The 20,426-nt window shown below is 44.6% G+C and overlaps 1 pseudogene; it reads left to right on the top strand.

The window, feature by feature from the left end:
* The first annotated feature begins 8,250 nt into the window (after positions 1-8,250).
* Positions 8,251-9,085, top strand: LOC148143482 (uncharacterized; annotated as a pseudogene).
* Positions 9,086-20,426: the final 11,341 nt, after the last annotated feature.

The raw sequence follows: 20,426 nt of genomic DNA, 5'->3' as shown, positions 1-20,426 counted from the left end.
GTTTCAGCTTTATAAAAGTTTGTTTAGGCCGCACTTAGAGGATTGCATTCAATTTTGGTCACCACATGACGGGAAGGATATGGAAGCTTTGGAGAGCGTGCATAAGAGGTTTACCTGGATGCTGCCTAGGCTAGGCGGTATGGGCTATAAAAGGAGAGGTTGGACAAACTCCGGTTGTTTTATCTGGAGCAGCAGAGGCTGAGGGGAGACCTGATAGAAGTCTATGAAATTATGAGAGGTATAGATAGAGTTGACAGAATATCTTCCCCAGAGTTGAAGTGTCATACCAGAGGATATGCATTTAAAGTGAGAGGCGGAAAGTTCAAAGCAGATGTGAGGGGCAAGGTTTTTTTTTCACACATGATGTTATGTTTAAAATCACACAACACCAGGTTATAGTCCAACAGGTTGAATTGGAAGCACTAGTTTTCGGAGCACTGCTCCTTCATCAGGTGATAGTGTGAAGGAGCGTCATTCCGAAAGCTAGTGCTTTCAATTAAAGCTGTTGGACTATAACCTGGTGTTGTGTGATTTTTAACTTTGCCTACCACAGTCCAACACCAGCATCTCCAAATCATGATGTTAAGTTTGTAATGCACTGCCAGGGGTGGTGGTGGAGGCAGGTACAATAAGGGCGTTTAAGGGACTTTTAGACAAGCACACAAACAAGCAAGGAATGGAGGGGTACGGACCATGGGCAGCAGAAAGGATTAGTTTAACATGTTCAGTCAAACAGCGCATTCATGTGCTGTACACTGTTCTATGTTCCTGTCTGCCAAAGAGTTCTCTATCCATGTCAGTGCACTACCCCAATCCCATGCATTTTACTCGCTAATTGTTTTGGTGTTACCTTTTCGAAAGCCTTCTCAAATTCAAAGTAAACTGAAACCATATCCAAGTAAACTGGTTCATCCTTATTGAATAGCCTAACTAATAGCCAAAGTTCAATGGTGCAATACCTAAGCAGGGATGACAGTGGAGGAACAATGGCAGATATTTCTGGGTATAATGCAGAAGATGCAGGATCAGTTCATTCCAAAAAGGAAGAAAGATCCTATGAAGAGGCAGGGGTGGCCGTGGCTGACGAGGGATGTTAAGAAACATATAAAGTCAAAAGAGATAAAGTATAACATACCAAAGATAAGTGGGAAAACGGAGGACTGGGAAGCTTTTAAAGAACAACAGAGGATTACTAAGAAGGAAATACACAGAGAAAAAATGAGGTATGAAGGTAAACTGGCCAAAAACATAAAGGAGGATAGTAAAAGCTTTTTTCGGTATGTGAAAGACAAAAAAATGGTTAAGACTAAAATTGGGCCTTTGAAGACAGAAACAGGGGGATATATTACAGGGAACAAAGAAATGGCAGAAGAATTGAATTGGTACTTCAGATCTGTGTTCACTGGGGAAGACACAAGCAATCTCCCTGAGGTAACAGTGGCTGAAGGACCTGCACTGAAGGGTATTTATATTTGCCAGGAATTGGTGTTGGAGAGACTGTTAGGTCTGAAGGTTGATAAGTCCCCGGGGCCTGATGGTCTACATCCCAGGGTACTGAAGGAGGTGGCTCGAGAAATCGTGGATGCATTGGAGAATATTTTTCAGAGTTCGATAGATTCAAGATCAGTTCCTGCAGATTGGAAGGTGGCTAATGTTGTACCACTTTTTAAGAAAGGTGGGAGAGAGAAAGCAGGAAATTATAGACCAGTTAGCCTGACCTCAGTGGTGGGAAAGATGCTGGAGTCAATTATAAATAATGGAATTACGACACATCGAGATGGCAGTAACAGGGTAGATCAGAGTCAGCATGGATTTATGAAGGGGAAATCATGCTTGACGAATCTTCTGGAATGTTTTGAGGATGTAACTCTGAAGATGGATGAGGGAGATCCAGTAGATGTAGTGTACCTGGACTTTCAGAAAGCCTTTGATAAAGTCCCACATAGGAGGTTGGTGAGCAAACTTAGGGCGCATGGTATTGGGGGCAAAGTACTGACTGGGATTGGAAATTGCTTGGCTGATAGGAAACAAAGGGTAGTGATAAACAGCTCCCTTTCAGAATGGCAGGCGATGACCAGTGGGGTACCGCAGGGATCAGTGCTGGGACTGTAGCTTTTTACAATATATATTAATGATATAGAAGATGGTATTAATGGTAACATTAGCAAATTTGCTGATAATACAAAGCTGGGTTGCAGGGTGAAATGCGAGGAGGGTGTTAGGAGATTACAGAGTGACCTGGACAGGTTAGGTGAGTAGACAGATGCATGGCAGATGCAGTTAATGTGGATAAATGTATGGTTATCCACTGTAGTGGCAACAACAGGAAGGCAGACGACTACCTAAATGGAATCAATTTAGATAAAGGGGCAGTACAAAGAGATATAGGTGTTCTTGTACACCAGTCAATGAAGGTAAGCATGCAGGTACAGCAGGTAGTGAAGAAGGCTAATAGCATGCTGGCCTTCATAACAAGAGGGATTGAGTATAGAAGCAAAGAGGTGCTTCTGCAGCTGTGCAGGGCCCTGGTGAGACCACACCTGGAGTATTGTGTGCAGTTCTGGTCTCCAAATTTGAGGAAAGACATTCTGGCTATTGAGGGAGTGCAGTGTAGGTTCACGAGGTCAATTCCTGGAATGGCGGGACTGTCTTATGTTGAAAGATGATGTTACATTAGATTCCCTACAGTGTAAAAACCACTGAGCCACCTTGCCAGTGATTGGAACGACTGGGCTTGTATACCCTTGAGTTTAGAAGACTGAGAGGGGATCTGATTGAGACATATAAGATTATTAAAGGATTGGACACTCTGGAAGCAGGAAACATGTTTCCGCTGATGGGTGAGTCCCGAACCAGAGGACACAGCTTTAAAATAAGGGGTAGGCCATTTAGGACAGAGATGAGGAGAAACTTCTTCACCCAGAGAGTGGTGGCTGTGTGGAATTCTCTGCCCCAGAGGGCAGTGGAAGCCCAGTCTCTGGATTAATTTAAGAAAGAGTTGGATAGAGCTCTCAAGGATAGTGGAATCAAGGGTTATGGAGATAAGGCAGGAACAGGACACTGATTAAGGATGATCAGCCATGATCATAATGAATGGTGGTGCAGGCTCGAAGGGCAGAATGGCCTACTCCTGGACCTATTGTCTATAATTACATTCTTTAACAGTTCCAGTAGGTTTGTGAAGCATGGCTTTGCTTTTGTAATCCTATGCGGACTCTGTCCAATCCTGCCACTGTTTCCCAACTGCTATGTGATGAAATCTTTTAGAATTTTTAGCGATACTGATGTCAAGTTCAATAGCCAATAATTCCCTGCTTTCTCCTTCCTCCCCTTTTAAAATAGCGCAGGTACATTAGTCACCTACCAGTCCAAAGGAAACGTTCCACAGTCAGAAGGATGAAAGATAACTACCAACGCATCCAATATATTTAAAGTCACTTTATTAAGTACTCTGGGGGTTGAGATTTTTGGAACCGGGGATTCATCTGCCTTTAATCCCATCAGCTTCCCCATCATCATATTTTTCCCCCATACTAATTTCAATCTGATTCCTCCTCTCACTATATACCATGTTCCTCAATACTTTTACTTGCATCCTCCTTTCTGAGGAGGGAATCAAGGTGTGTACTTAAATGACCCGCCACCTCCTTGTTTCTGATATCTTGCCCTGTTTTTGGCTGGAGGTGGACCAACATTTGTCATCACTAACCTTTTGTTTTCCTTCTTCACATAGGAAGGCAAGCTTCTACATCAGTTTGTGCGTCCATATAACGTCTGCCTCGGGACAGTAAAGGTGCTCATCCAGGCCCGAGGTCAGCTGATGTGCTTATCCAGGCCCGGCGCACATTTTAAATGCTGATGGAAAAGCTCAGCAGGGTCTGGCAGCATCTGTGAAGAGAAATCAGAGTTAATGTTTCTTACATTTTTACAGATGCTGAACTTTTCCTGCAACTTCTATTTCTGATTTACAGCATCTGCAGCTCTTTTATTACACAATCCCTACTGTGTGGCCCTGGAACCTCCAAACCATCCAGACCAATTCCCCTACCCTACATTTACACCTAACCTACACATCTCTGAACACTATGTGCAGTCCCTGAATAGCATACCTTGGACCAAAGAAAACCCACGCACAGACGGGAGAACGTGCAAACCCCACACAGACAGTCGCCCGAGGCTGGAATCGAACCCGGGACCCTTACGATGTAAGGCAACGCCGCTAACCACTTAGCCACCGCCGATGGACCAACAGGGACCAATTAGCAACCCGCTCGTACACCTGGCCCACCTCCCCAAGTCACCAACGGATAAACAGGGACCAATGACCGACCCGCATTCGATTCTGGCACCGCCCCCATTCCGAGGGGCCAATCAGCAACCCGCACGCGGACCTGTCCCAAACCCCCCCCCCCCCGATCAGAAGGACCAACAGGGACCAATCATCAGCCGGCACTCAGACCTAACCCCGCCCCCAACGGACAAACGGAACAATCAACAGCAGCTGCTCCTGAGGCTGGGGCGTTCAACTGACGATGGGACCCGGTTGATTGACAGCCGTTCCGGACAATAGGAGGAAAGCTAGCGGAAAGGGACCTCCGGTCCTCCAACCAATCGGATGCTGCTAGACCTGCTGACTTTCTCCAGCAATTTCTGACTTGTATTTTTTTTGACAAAATGACTGGAGAGGATAAGGACCGCAGATGCTGGAAGTCAAGAGTCGATAAAGTATGGAGCTGGAATGGCACAGCTAGGTCGGACAGCATTGGTGAGGGTTTGGGGATGAAGCAGCAAAGTTGACATTTTGGGTCTGGACCCTTCATCCGACCAAAAACGTCAACTTTCCTGCTCCTCCATGGCTGCCTGACCTGCTGTGCCTTTCCACTTCCACGTTTTACTGACAGTTACTGTGTTGCTGTTTCGTAGGACAGTCAGCACAGAGAGGATGGGTGTGCAGGTGTCTGTGCCAGTAACAATAGAAGAACATAAGAAATAGGAGTAGGCCATCTGGCACATCAAGCCTTTTTTGTGGACTTAGCTCCACTCACCCACCTGCTCACTGTAACCATTAATTCCTTTTCTGTTCAAAAATTTATCTATCTTTTCCTTAAAAACATTCAATGAGGTGACCTCAACTGCTTCACTCAGCAGGAAAAATGCCACAGTTTCACAACTATTGCGTGATGAAATTCTTCCTCTTCAGGATGAAATCCCCTTATTTTGAGGCTGTGCTCCCTATTTCTAATTTCACTAGCTAGTGAAAAGAACCTCCCTGCTATCTTATATGTTCTCTTCATCATTTTATATGTTTCTTTAAGATATAATTTCCACTGAGTATAGTCTCAGTCTACTCAATCTCTCCTCATAAACCAACCTTCTCTGTACCGGAATCAACCTAGTGAACCTCCTGTGCACCCCCACGACATCCTTTCTTGGGTAAGGAGACCCAAACTGTGCACAGCACTCCAGGTGCAGCCTTATCAGCATCCTGTACAGCTACAGCAAAACCTCCCTATCTTTAAACCCCACATCTCTCTACCAATGAAGGACAGTATTCCATTTGCCATCTTAATTACCTACAAACCAACTTTTCTGGTTCACGGACAAGGACGTCCACATCCACCTGCATAACGTTTTTCACCATTTAAGTAATAGTTCATTTTGCTGATATTCCTACCAAAATGGATGACCTCACATTTGCCAACATTGAACTCCATCTGCCAGACCCTTGCCGACTCACTTAATCTATCTATATCCCTCTGCAGACTTTCAATGTTCTCTATGCACTTTGCTCTACTACTCGTTTTAGTGTAATCTGTGACCGTTAACACACTACACTTGGTCCTAAACGCTAAATCATCTATGTAAATTGTAAACAATTGCAGTCTCAACACTGATCCCTGAGGCACACCACTAGCCACTGATCGCTATACAGAAACACAACTGTACATGCACATTCTTTGCTTTCTGTTAGTTAACCAATCTTCTGTCCATGCTAATACATTATTTGCAATGCCATGCATTTTTACCTTCTGCAACAGCCTTTTGGGTAGCACCTTGTTGAATACCTTGTGGAAATCCAGATACACCACACTCTCTTAAGATCCTCAAAAGAATTCCAGTAAAAAAAGTTAAACGTGGACCTGCCTTTCACTAACCCGTGCTGTGTCTGCCCAGTAGTACAAATTCTACCCAAATATCACACTTTTTTTTTGATTATAGATTCAAGTTTTTCCCCACTACAGAAGTTATGCTAACAGGCCTATAGTTACCTGGCTTTCGTCTACCTCGTTCCATCAGATTTGCTATTTTCAAATCTGCTAGAACCGCCCCTGTCTCTGTATCCTAACACTAACCCTTTTGTAGCAGATTGTTAGATGGTCTCTAGATTACAGGCTGTTGAAGGCTGGGAGTGTGTTCTGTTTTGAGATGTGCATGAATTGTAAGTATCTGTTAATATAAATTTTTGAGTTTGAATTTCAAACTAGTGTCATGTTGATGTTGGTTACTTTTGGGACTTCACTTGAAAGAAAATAACGTAAGGATCTTTGAGGAACAGTGATGAAATATAGCAGTGTTGAGAGAGCAAGTGGCTACTAACTCCTGAAGTGTTAAGTGAATTGTTTCTGCTGTTGGGTTTACAATACATGGAGTAAATATTCAATGCTGTTTGCTAGTTTTCAGTTAAAAAGAATCAAAAATTCATTCCATAAAACCCTGAGACCGAACACCTTTTGAGCAGCTCATGCGAGATTTGGCTGATGTCAGAAATATAGTTCCTCTTTCAGACAGTAGCTTTTCAGAGAAGATCAGATCAAGGAATATATTACGTGGACTATTGAGATAAATGTTCGAACACTCACCAAGGAGTGAAAAATTTTGCCATGGTGTGAAGAACTTGGTTCTGTCTCGGTTGTCAGAGTGAATCGTGAGTTTGGTGGTGAGGGAGTGGAATACAACGTTGGAAAGTGTGAGGTCGTGCACTTTGGTAGGAAGAATAGAGGCAAGGACTATTTTCTAAATGGGGAGAAAATTCAGAAGTCTGAAGTGCAGAGAGACTTGGTAGCTCGATTCCAGAATTCTCTCAAGGCAAACTTGCAGGTTGAGTCAGTAGTTAGGAAGGCAAATGTAACGTTGGCATTTATTTTGAGAGGATTGGAATATAAAAGCAGGGATGTAGTTCTGAGGTTTGAGAAGGCTCTGGTCAGACCATATTTAGAGTACTGTGCATCGTTTTGGGCCCCATATCTCAGGAAGGATGTACTGATCCTGGACCGTGTTCAGAGGAAATTTACAAGAATGGTGCCAGGAATGAAAAGCTTAGCGTATGAGGAACATTTGAGGACTCTGGGTCTGTACTCGGAGTTTCAAAGGGTGAGCAGGGATCTAATAAAAAATTTACAGAATACTGAGTGACCTGGACAGAGTGGATGTTGGGAGGATGTTTCCATTGGTAGGAGAGATTGGGACCCAAGGGCACAGCCTTAGGGTAAAGGGAAGACGTTTTTAGAACAGAGATAAGGAGAAACCTCTTCAGCCAGAGAGTGGGGAATCTGTGGAATTTACTGCCACAACAGGCTGTGGAGGTTAGGTCACTGAGTATACTTAGGACTGAGATAGATAGGTCCTTGACTGACATGGGGATCAAGGGCTATGGGGAGAAAGCAGGAGAATTGAATTGAGAAACGTGTCAGCCATGATTGAATGGCAGAGCAGACCTGATGGGCTGAATGGCCTAATTTCTGCTCCTGTTTTATGGTCACAGGGTCTTATAGTTTGTAAACAGGATAGAATGCATGGGGTGCGACTGGAAGGGGACTTGGAGGTTATGGTCTTCACATACGCCTCTTACACTGATCCTTCTCCTTTATCTCCTGTATCTCTTTCTCCCTTTCTGCCCCACACTTCTTCTAAGAAGGTCTCAGTCTTGTCCAGGTGCAGACCAGTTGCCCTTTATAAATGATGTTGCTGAACTGGCTGTATTTCTAAATCCGTGCAGAGCTTGCATGATCGTTTTTATTTTTTACCAGTGCCAGCCCTCACTAATTACCAGATTCATTCAGCTCAATTTCATAACCTGTCTTTGTGGTTTTTTTGTAGGTTCATTCTCATTCTCTTTTTTTTAAAATCTGTTTCACAGGGCTTTTGTTTGAAGAGGAGGATGTAAAGTTGGGAAACTCAAGCCAAATATCAAATTGGTACCTGACAGCACCACCTGATCTACTGTAACTTGAATATCATTGGATTTTGAGGATGGAAGGAAGAAACATTGTTCTCAATGGAGAGAAACTATGGCAATGTGAGGACTGTGGGATGAGATTCAATGACCCATCTGTCCTGGATAGGCATCAGGGTTGCCACACAGGGGACAGGCCATTCAGCTGCTCCCTGTGCGGGAAGGGATTTGCTTGGACTTCCAACCTGCTGAGACACCAGCACGTTCACACTGGGGAGAGACCTTTTAAATGTCGTGACTGTGGAAAGTCTTTCAAAAGTTCCCGGGAACTGATGCATCATCAAAATGTTCACACCGATGAGAGACCTTTTTGAATGTCATGACTGCAGGAAGTGCTATAAACGTTCCAGGGACCTGATGTCCCATCAACGTGCCCACATAGATGAGAGGCCATTCAGGTGCTCTCACTGTGGGACTGGATTCAGAACATCATCTCAACTCACCGTCCACCAACGAGTTCACACTGGGGAGAAGCCATTTAACTGCTCCATGTGTGAAAAGAGATTCACTCAGTTGATCACACTACTGAGACATCGGCGGGCTCACACTGGAGAGAGACCATTCATCTGCTTCGGTTGTGGGAAGGGATTCACGCAGCTATCCTATCTGCTCAGGCACCATCAAGTTCACACAGGGGAGAGACTGTTCACCTGCTCTGAGTGTGGGAAGGGATTCACTCAATCATCCAATTTGTTGAGACACCAGCGCATTCACACTGGGGAGAGACCGTTCATCTGCTTGGAGTGTGGATTAGGATTCACTGAGTCTTATAACTTGCTGAGACACCAGCGAGTACACGGTGGGGGGAAATAGCCATTCACCTGTACCGCATATGAGAAAGGACTTACTTAGCTAGCAAGCTGCTAAAATGCCAGTGAGTTTACAAGGACTGTAGTGATTAGATTTAGCTGTTGATCATGTTAAAAATAAACTGGTTTGATTCAGCATTTGGAACGGTTCAGTACTGATGTCTGCTGCTGGCCATGAATTGATTCATACGTCTGCGTGAAGCTCTCTCTTTCTCAAGTCTGGAGAGCCTTTTCACAAATTAGCTCGGTGGCAATTTCATGGTGTAAGAAGCAGAATGTTGCCCCCCGCCCCCGCACGGGTCAAACCATGTTGCGTGTGCTTCTTAAGCAAAAAGAGTAGCGCAGAAAGGGTGGAAAGCGAGAAGATGGCCTTGTGGGTATGGCAGGGTCATGAGGAAGATCCAGGTGGTGATGTTGGCAGGGGAGCTTTGTTGAGTGTAACTGGGCCAGATCAGGGGTTTGGGAGGTGTCGGTGTTGTGGGTCAGGGGCCCTATCAGTGGAGGGGGTGGGGGGGGGGGGTGGGGTGAATATGTAAGCCCAGGGGTGTCAGGTGTTTGGGGGTTGTAGTTGAGGGGGGCTACTGATAAACTGAGGGTTCAGTTGAATAATCACGCGGGAGTAAGTTGGAATAGGTGACTGTGTTAAAAGCAACCCAACTGCATTGAATGCTGCTGCCATAACTCTTCTCCCCTCTTCTCATTCACCCCACCCCACCTCCCCCAACCAAAAAAACTGAAGTTTCTGAGCTCATGTTATTGTTGATTTGAGTGGAAAACTTCAGAGCCTTGGGATTCCAGAGGACAATTCCCTTCTCCACCAGATTTCCAAAGTGATTTCACGGTGGTAAGAGATATGGCTGTATCATCACTGCATAGTCAGCTTAGATGGTAGAAAGGGAGACTCCTCGCATCAGTATTGTGAGTTTATGTGGTGTCTTCTCAGTGCTCAGATCGAGTCTTTACCCTGCCGCTTTTCATCCAATCCCTGTTCTCTGGTTTCTGAGTGAAAACTGCCTCCGCTCTGATGGAAGTGCTGCAAACCAGTTTGTAGATTCAGCCGAATGTACCATGAGTGTCGACACACTCCAAGGGACAAGTTCTACTCCAGCCCGTGCACCAACAAAACTGCTCAAAGTTATGGAACGGGAAAGGCCAGTTCCTGGGGGACTGATCGAGGTAGGTTCATGTCAAACAGGATCCAGACCAGGGCGGTCTGATTCACAAACTGAGGGGAGGGTGTTCAGGAGTTCCTCCTGAACCCGATTTACTTGAGAAGGAGTTGAGGAAGGATTGGAGAAGAGGGAGGTGTTGTTCTTTGAGCCTGTGCTGAGGCCCGCTGGGGCACTGTAGCAGGCCGACGACAGAAAGGTTAGTGTCGGGACACGATGTTATGTTAAATTGGCAGTTCACCTGCAAGCTACTGAAGTGATCCAGCAAGCTTCCAACCAAGCCCGAAGAGCAGCATCACGTTTTCTGCTTGGGGACAGTACAGCGTTGAGCATGATTTCAATAACTTTAGAACCTGATTCCATCTTTCCGTGTTTATTTTAATCAACTCCACACCCCGTTCTGTTACGACGCAGTTTAGTTTTAATGCTGCCACCCGTTCCCATGTGCTCTGAGGCATATTGTCACCTAGCGCGAGTCGCATTCAACACCAATTAACCCACTTTCTCACTCTTAGCTCTTATTATCATTTATTCAGCTATTCTAATATCCTGACTTGCTATCCGTAATCTCCTCATTTATCTATCCTTTCATATGTCTCTGTTTATGGGCTCTGTCTCCACTTATTCACTCACCACCCTCCTCTCCCAACTCTGCACTTTGGCTTCGGCATAAATACCACCTTTTCTGAGCTACTGACCGGTCTTTATGAAGCATCACTGGACTGAAATGTTAGCTCTGCTTTCCTCTCACCCATCTGCTGCGTTTCTCTAATTTCTGTTTGTGTTTCAGATCTCTAGCATCTGCATTTCTGTATCCTTAGGAGGATTGGCATCAGGGCACATGTGTGGTTGGAGAGGGGGTGGGATGTCAACGTTTGCAATGACTGGGAGGAACCTGCTGTCCATTGTTCAGAATGGACACAAGCTGCGTTTGCCTTTCACAGCCAATGTCTTACTAAGGCACAGCGGGACAGAAACGGAAGCAAACACTGCTGTCAGCAGCCCACTACCTCACGGTGTGCTGTGTCCTATTTGTCCAAAGCTCCCCAGCTCTGTTCAGTCACACACAGACCGAGGGCGTACCTCACAACCCTGAGTAGACACCATCCTCAAATTGATGAGGGACAATGTGCAGCCGGAAAGACAAGGAAGCAAATCCTGTTCTCTCTTTCCCACTACATACGTCATCAGGAACGTTCTCGTCTTTGTGTCCAAATGTCTGGGGCAAAAACGCTCTCAACTTAGAGTCGCAGAGATGTACAGCATGGAAACAGACCCTTCGGTCCAACCCGTCCATGCCGACCAGATATCCCAACCCAATCTAGTCCCACCTGCCAGCACCCGGCCCATATCCCTCCAAACCCTTCCTATTCATATACCCATTCAAATGCCTTTTAAATGTTGCAATTGCACCAACCTCCGCCACTTCCTCTGGCAGCTCATTCCCATACACGTACCACTCTCTGTGTGAAAAGGTTGCCCCTTAGGTCTCTTTTATATCTTTCCCCTCTCACCCCAAACCTATGCCCTCTAGTTCTGGACTCCCCCCACCCTAGGGCAAAGACTTTGTCTATTTATCCTATCCATGCCCCTCATGGCCTTATAAACCTCAGCCTTCGACGCTGCAGGCAAAACAGCGCCAGCCTGTTCAGCCTCGCCTTATAGCTGAAATCCTCCAACCCTGGTAACATCCTTGTAAATCTTTTCTGAACCCTTTCAAATTTCACAACATCTTTCTTATAGGAGGGAGACCAGAATTGCACGCAATATTCCAACAGTGGCCTAACCAGTGTCCTGTACAGCTGCAACATGACCTCCCAACTCCTGTACTCAATACTCTGACCGATTAAAGGAAAGCATACCAAACGCCCTATCCTCAAACGGCAGGACTGCTGACCGTGATGAAAGGCAATGAGCATCACTCACTGTGGTCACCCAGGGTGAGGATGAGGAAATGATGTGGATTTCCATCCTGGATTTTTAGAGAGAGGTCTTTGAAACTCCAATCCCAGGGGGTTGGAAGCATGGGTTTACGCACAGACTCCAGCCAAGAGAAATAGATGTCTCTTTTGAATGTTTGTTTCCCCCTGGCTGGCGGTAATCAATGTTGTAAACTTCTTCCACAGAACATTCAAGGTGACATCACCCACTCCCCAAGTATTTCCTCAGCTGAAGTTTTTTCCTGGATGTGTGTTTCTGTAACTTCCTAACTGCAGCAGGGAGTTTTAAAATTGAAGACGAAAGTTGTTACATAGGTGAGTATATTTGATTATTCATCTAGATTTTTGAGATTGTCATTTTTTTTAAATCTGTGAAATGTTCCATGGCTCTGGTCCTTCCATGTAGTTCTGAATCTCCTTTATTCTCCTTGATCACTTCTCTGCCATTGTCTAACTGACTCTGAATGTTGTAATGAGTGTATTTTAGGTAAGATTTACATGTTAATGTTACTTCTGTTGCCTGTTTCTAAATCTGGTTTCTCCTGCTGCCATTTCCTGAGCAGCCTTCTCTTCCTGTGGTATGTTTCAAAGGCATAAATTTATTTTTCTGTGCTACAGTCATTTTCTCTTCCACCTCTGACCAAGTATTGACCATCAAATTCTGCACCATGTCTGAAGGACAAACATCCCCCCTGCTCAGTGCAGATGGATCACTTCAAACAAGATATCCCTTCAGCTGTTTGCAAAAGACAAGGCATTGACCATAGCTGACTGGCCTGTGCTTTCAAAATCCAAAATGCAGTTTCCAAAGTTAGATGTCTTTCTGTGGTTGGACAGCATTGACTAAACATTCTGAGTATGCTCAGTATTTCACTGACAACCAATTTATGATAGTCAGGTTCACAGTGTGGCACACATTTGACTGTACTGGAAGCTCCATGGATTAATGCACAGAGCCTGTTCTGTGTGGTCAGAAAGAATACATAGGCAAGTTGTGCCAGTTTTTAACCCAGCCAGCCCGGCTTCAGCCACACTCTCAAGTGTCCTTCGAATATTTTGTTGCCGTCACGTCAGCTTTTTGTGATTTGTGTACATGGATCCAGAAAAATAATGTTTCATATCTTGATAAGTCCCACATTAATCGTGTAACTGACCCAATCATACAAGGCCCGAGCGACACTAATACATGCACGCGCACGCACACACAGTTTCAGTACTGAGCATAATGCCTTGATCAGTTAGAGCCAACCTTTCTGGTTTAAGCTTGAGGATTATGAATAATTAACTCAGATATTCCCTCCTTGGTGCTTTCTGCATAGCAATGGATTGATCAATCAATCAGCATTCTTTTCTCAAACAGTATGAAATGTTGCTTCCCTTTCTGTTGGTTTTATTTTTGTGAATGTCCTGACGAGTGCAAGATGAAAAGCTCTGATAGAATGTGTTTGTTTTCAGCATTGGTAACCCTTCTTAAACTGCTGCAGTCCACGTGCTGAAGGTACTCTCTCAATGCCGTTAGCTGAAAGTTACAGGTTAACCTCTCGGAGATGATAAAGGAACGTTGTCCAGGTTAGTGACGCTAACTTGCGATTGTGGTGAACTATCAATAGCATGAAACACTGCAGGTCATTTCACAGGCATGTTATAAAAACAATATTTGACACCAAGACAAGTGAGCAGATACTGGGATAACTGACTGAAAGCTTGGTGAAGCAGGTGGTTTTAAGGAATATCTTAAGGTGGAGAAATTTCAGAAAGAATAGCCACAGATAGATGAGTAAATAAACAAGGAATGTTCAAGACTCTGGAATTCGATGAAGTGTAGGATAGGAACGTGGAAATTTCTGACGCAAGATTAGGCCATTCGGCTGTTTAAGCCTGTTCCACATTCAGTGAGATCATGACTGACCAGGTTTTGCTCTCAATCCCAGATTCCTGTCTGCCACTGTGGCCCTTCAGGCCCTTGTCTACCAACAATTTATCCAATCTGGCTGTGAACAAATTCATGGCCACAGTCTCCAATACTTCAAGGAAGAGTTGCCAAAAGCTGTGCGTCCAGACGTGATTAGAGATAGAGAAGATCACAGTGTTGTGTGTGTGTATATGGCCACAAACTACCTGTAATTTGGCTATTTAGTAAGAAATATGTCAGACAGTTAAATTGTTTTTAAGATTAGATTCCCTTCGGCCCAACCAGTCCACACCAACCCTCTGAAGAGTAATCCACCCAGACCCATTTCCCTCTGACTAACGCACTTAACACTATGGGCAATTTAGCACAGCCAATTCACCCTAACCTGCACATCGTTGTGACTGTGGGAGGAAACCCATGCAGACACGGGGAGAATGTGCAAACTCCACACAGACAGCCACCCAAGGCTGGAATCGCACTTGGGACCCTGGTGCTGTGAGGCAGCAGTGCTAAGCAACTATTTCAGCTTTGTTGCATGTAGCAACCAAAATAAGACCCCTCAAGTCAGAATTTTAAGCCTCACAGTTCAAATTAGTTATCACCCAATTAATAGTGTAATTTAGCCACAATTGCAACCAATAGCACCTGTCTCTGGATGTCCAGGGTGTGATCCTTATGCTATGTTGTTCTCTAAAGCTCTGCTGGTGAAGAGTCCTGTAGGTGAATTCTAATTGGGTTTTCTGCTGTGGTATTATTGGTAATCCTTTCCATTCGTTCATCCACAACCTTTTCACAGTTCCGGAGTTATCACTTCTGTAGCTTATTGAAAGTAGCTTCCTTGCAGAAATAGCTTCCCTGTTGAGGTGTAACTTTCGGTATTAACTGTCTGCAAAGCATAGCTTTACTGCAGTTAACTCCTTTTACATCACGACATCCTTTCTGCAGGAAATCTGAACCGGTTTTGTGACAAATGGGCAGTTATCAAACAGTGTTACCTCCTCTCTTCCAGGAAGCCAGCATGTTTATTTTGCGATATGTCCTCCTTTCTGGGGATGACTAATCGGCATGTTCATTTTAATTCGTTTAACCTTTCATCTCGGGATTCGGTTTATTCCAGAAAGAGAGTATTTATCTTTCGATCCCTGAGCAATTATTGGCTGTTTTGCATTATACAGCATCACAACAGTCAGGAAAGAAAATGGGGAAGAGCTGTGAAAATGGTGGTCCTTAAGCAGCCCACCGTTGCTGATCGTTGAGCTCAAGGGCGATGTGTGAACAAGATGTGGTGCAAGGAAGCACAAAGGCAGCCGACCTCGGGATGACTTCATCGTTGCAGGGAGGTTTAATGTGAGAGGCTGGCCTGGAGTGCGTTGGGATAGTTCATTCTGGAGATAACAAGGACCGGATGAGAGCTTCCATCAGACATCGGAGCAGAAACTAGGCCCTTCCAAGCTGCTCCATCATTCAATCATAAGCTTCTCAACCCCCGTTCTCCCGCTTTCTCCCTGTAACCTTCTGATCCCTTTGACAATCAAGAACCTATTTATCTCTGTCTTAACTATTCCCTCTGACTTGGACTCCATGGCCTTCTGTGGCAACGAATTAAGTAGCAGCAGATGAGCTGAAAATGTGTTGCTGGAAAAGCGCAGCAGGTCAGGCAGCATCCAGGGAACAGGAGAATCGACGTTTCGGGCATAAGCCCTTTGCTGCCTGACCTGCTGCACTTTTCCAGCAACACATTTTCAGCTCAGATCTCCAGCATCTGCAGTCCTCACTTTCTCCTCCTAGCAGCAGATGAGCTAAGACAAGGGTGAAGTTGGGTGATAGAGCCATAGAGGTGCATAGCACAGAAACAGAGTCTTTGACTCAAATTGTCCATGCCAACCAGATATCCAAAATTAATCTGGTCCCATTTGCCAGCATGTGGCCAATATCCCTGTAAACCCTTCCTATTCATGGAGCCATCCAGATGCCTTGCAACTGTTATAATTCTGCACACATTTCACCGTTCCGTCTGGCAGATCATTCCATACACTCACTACCCTCTGCGTGATAAAATTGCCCCTTAAGTAACTTTTAAATCTTTCACTTCTCACCTTAAACTTATTGCCTCTAGTTTTGGACTCTCCCCGCCCCAGGAAAAGGGTTTGATACTCACCCTATCCACGCTCCTCATAACTTTGTAAACCTCTATAAGGTTACCCCTCAGCCTCTGATGCTCCAGGAAAAAACAGCCCCAGCCTATTCAGCCTCTCCCTGTTGCTCAAACCTTCCAACCCTGGCAGCATCCTTGTCAATCTTTACTGAACCATTTCAAGGTTCACATCTTTCCTATAGCAGGGAGACCAGAATTAAATGCAGTCTTCCAAAAGTGGTGTAACCAATGTCCTGCACAGCTGCAACATGACCTCCCAGCTAGTATACTCAATGCTCTGACCAATAAAGGCAAGTGTACCAAGCACCTTCTTCACTATCCTATCTAACTGCGACTTCACTTCCAAGGGACTATAAATCTGCACCCTGAGACCTTTTGGTTCAGCACCACTGTCCAGGACCTTACCGTTTAAATATAAATCCTGCCCTGATTTGCCTCACCAAAATGTATCTCCTCACATTTATCTAAATTAAACTCCATCTGCCATTCCTCAGCCCATTTGCCCATCTGACCATGATCCCATTGTACTCTCTGGTGACCTTCTTCGCTGGAAATTACACTACCAATTCTTGGTGTCATCTGCAAACTTAGTGACCATACTTCCTATGTTCACACCCAAATCATTCAAATAAATGAGAGAAAGTAGGGGACCCAGTACTGACCCTTGCAGCACACCACTGGTCACAGGCCTCGAGTCTGAAAAGCAATCCTCTACCTCCACCACCGCCCTCTGTCTCTTACCTTCAAACCAATTTTGTACCCAAATGGCTACCTTCCCCTATATTCTTTGTGATCTAACCTTGCTAACAAATCTACTATGCAGAACCTTGTCTAATGCCTTGCTGAAGTCCATCACTCTGTCTTCATCAATCTTCTTTGGCACTTCTTCAAAAAAACTCAATCAAGTTTGTGAGTCATAATTTCCCATGCACAAAGCCATGTTGACTATCCTTAATTAGACCTTGCTTTTCCAAAAAAAACCATGAAAATCCTGTTCCTCAGAGCCCCCTCCAAAAGCTGACGTCCGACTGACCAGTCTATATTTCCCTGGCTTTTTCTTACCACTTTTCCAAAATAATAGCACTATGTTAGCCATGTTCCAGTCTTCTGGCACCTCACCTGTGGCTATCGATAATACAAATATCTCAGCAAGGAGCCCAGCAATCACTTCCCTAGCTTCCCACAGAGTTTTGGGGTACATCTGATCAGGTCCTGGGGATTTATCCATCTTTGTGTTTCAGACATCCAGCACCACCATCTCTGTAATATGGATACATTTTTTTCCCAAAATATCATTATTTACTTCTCCAAGTTTTCTGGCTTCCCTATCCTTCTCCACAGTAAACGTTGATGCGAAATTCTTGTTTTGTATCTCTCACATCTCCTGCAGTTCTGTATGTAGGAAGCCATGTTAATCTTTTAGGGACCCTATTCTCTCCCTAGTTATTCTTTTGTCCTTAGTGTATTTGTAGAGTCCTTTTGGATTCTCCTTCACCCTATTTGCCAAAGCTATCTCATGTCGCCTTTTTGCCTTACTGATTTTCCTCTTGGGTATACTCCTACTGCCCTTACACTCTTCTACAGATTCACTCCATCCCAGCTTTCCATACCTGACATGTGTTCTTCTTCTTGACCAGAGCCTCAATGTCTCTAGTCATCCAGCATTCCCTGCACATACCAGCCTTGCCCTTCCCACTCTCTCAAGAACATACTGCCTCTGGCGCCATTATCTCGTTTTTGGAAGGCCTCTCTCTTCCCAGCCATCCCTTTACCCCTGTGAATATCCACCTCCAATCAACTTTTGTAAGTTCTTGCCTAATTCTGTCAGAATTGGCCTTCCTTCAGATTTAGAACTTCAATTTTTATATCAGGTCTGTCCTTTTCTTTCACTATTTTAAAACTAAAAGAGCGATGATCATTGGCCCCAAAGTGCTCCCCCACTGACACCTCCATCACGTAACCTGACTTATTTCCCAAGGAAGGGTCGAGGTTTGCTCTTTCTGTAATGTGTAAATTCATACATTGAATAAGAAAATTTTCTTGTACATACTAAAATGCTCTCCATCCAAACCCTTAACAATATGGCAACGATGTTACTGAGATGGAAATCAGCTGCCTGGGTGGTGATAGGAATGAGTAGTTGGAAGCTCACCTTGCAATTAAATCTTTCACCATGGTCAGGGACAAGTCTGATTCGGCCAAAGACATTTACAAGGGGGAGGAATGGAGTTGGTAACAGGGGAATGGATGTTTAGCAGTGACTTGACGGTGATCTCAGTCTTCCCAGTACTTAAATAGAGGAAATAGTTGCACACCCCTCTCGATCACACTCAGGTCAAGACAGTGATGGGATTTGGAGGGAGTATGGAAATGATGGAGTACATAAACACTGGCTTTTTGATGAAAAATGTGGGTTTGGAGATTTCACCCTCTTGTTTATCTTTGTATGTATCTCGCTGTCTCGCTCTCCCATCATTCTGCCGTAATGGTCAGAGACCTGTCCACATACATAGCAACATATAAATCAGGAGCTGGAGGAGACCAATTAGCCTCTCGACACTGCTCCGTCATTCACAGTGATCATGGTGGGTGTGATTGTAACACCAATGCCACTAATTAACTTCCAATATAGTAATCTCCCATTAACATACCCTTGGCAAAAAGGCAAATTCAGAAAAAAAAACAGATAGGATTGCCTAGGAGGCAATCAGCAAGAAAGACACATGCAGCGGCTCTCCACAGAGTGAGTGAGTGTTGCAGTTGGTAAGCCTTGTCGCAGATTCATAACCTCAACTCCAGTTTCACCTCGAATCCTGAGGAAAACAGCAACCAGACAAATAAACGCTGCAGGATGGGCAGGAGAAAGCAGGCCACTGATACTGGATGAGTCGCTGCTACTGTGGGCCAATACAGATATGATAGGTTGATTGGTCACCTGGAATTTTATTTGAGCAACATTGACACGACTACGTGTTCTATAGTGAGAGCCGATTGGTATAGGTAAAGGATTTCAAATCCATTTGGGGTTCCCCACACGCCATCCCTCTTGATTGCGATCCTAACTTCCCCTGATTTTAGACTATCCAATTCATTTCCTGTGGTACAGGATTTCCTACACATCTGTTCCTGTTAAAAACTGGACATGAACCAAACGTGCTGATGTCAGTGTGAAGAACAATTGTTGGTCAATATTAACTCTGTGAACTCTCTTCTGATCATGTGGTTTCATTTTCCGTCCGTTTCAAAATTAAACATTCCGTAAAACAGGGAAGAATGAAATTTACTAACATAAAATAAATAAGCATTTCAAGAGTTAGAATATAGAAAAGTACAGCACAGAACAGGCCCTTTGGCCCACGATATTGTGCCAAGGTATAATCCTAATGTAAAATATAATAACCTACGCAGCCCTCAACTCACTGCTATCCATGTGCATGTCCAGCAGTCACTTAAATGTCCCCAATGACTCTGCTTCCACCACCACCATTCAGAACTCTCTGCGTAAAGAACCTACCTCTGATGTCTCCTCTATACCTTTCTCCTAATATCTTCAAACTATGACACCTCGTACTAGTCAGTCCTGCCCTGGGGAAAAGTCTCTGGCTATTGACTCTAATCATGCTTCTCATTGTATGCCTCGATCAGGACTCCTCTCTTCCTCCTTCTCTCCAGAGAGAAAAGTCTGAGCTTCTTCAACCTTTCTTCAAAAGGCAAGCCCTCCAGTCCAGGCAGCATCCTGGTAGGGCGCCAGAACCGGACACAATATTCCAAGTGTGGTCTCACCAGGGACTTGTAGAGCTGTAGCAAAACCTTGCAGCTCTTAAATTCAATCCCCCTGTTAATGAAAGCCAAAACACCATATGTTTTCTTAACAATCCTGTCCACTTGGTTGGCAACTTTTGAGGGATCGATGTACTTGCACACCCAGATCCCTCTGTTCCTCCACACTGCAGGTGAGGCATGTAAATGATATAAGAGCACATGGTATTAGGGGCAAGGAACTGGTAATGATTGAAGATTGGCTGGCAAAAGGCAGAGACAATGAGAAAGGTGTTTATTTTCAGGATGGCAGCTGGTGATTAGTGAAGTTTTACAGGAGTCAGTGCAAGCACCAGAGCTAGGGCAATGTTATACGTTAACAATCTGATCAAAGGGAACTGAGGGTGTTGCTGCTAAGCTTGCAGATGACAGAAAGCTCAGTGGAGTGT

Source organism: Chiloscyllium plagiosum, unplaced genomic scaffold (genome assembly GCF_037043375.1).
Source record: "Chiloscyllium plagiosum isolate Xiang-an unplaced genomic scaffold, Cpla_swu_hap1 HiC_scaffold_27, whole genome shotgun sequence".
NCBI classification, from domain to species: Eukaryota; Metazoa; Chordata; class Chondrichthyes; order Orectolobiformes; family Hemiscylliidae; genus Chiloscyllium; species Chiloscyllium plagiosum.
Note: the sequence above shows the minus strand (reverse complement) of the source record. Positions and strands in the feature narration are given on the sequence as shown.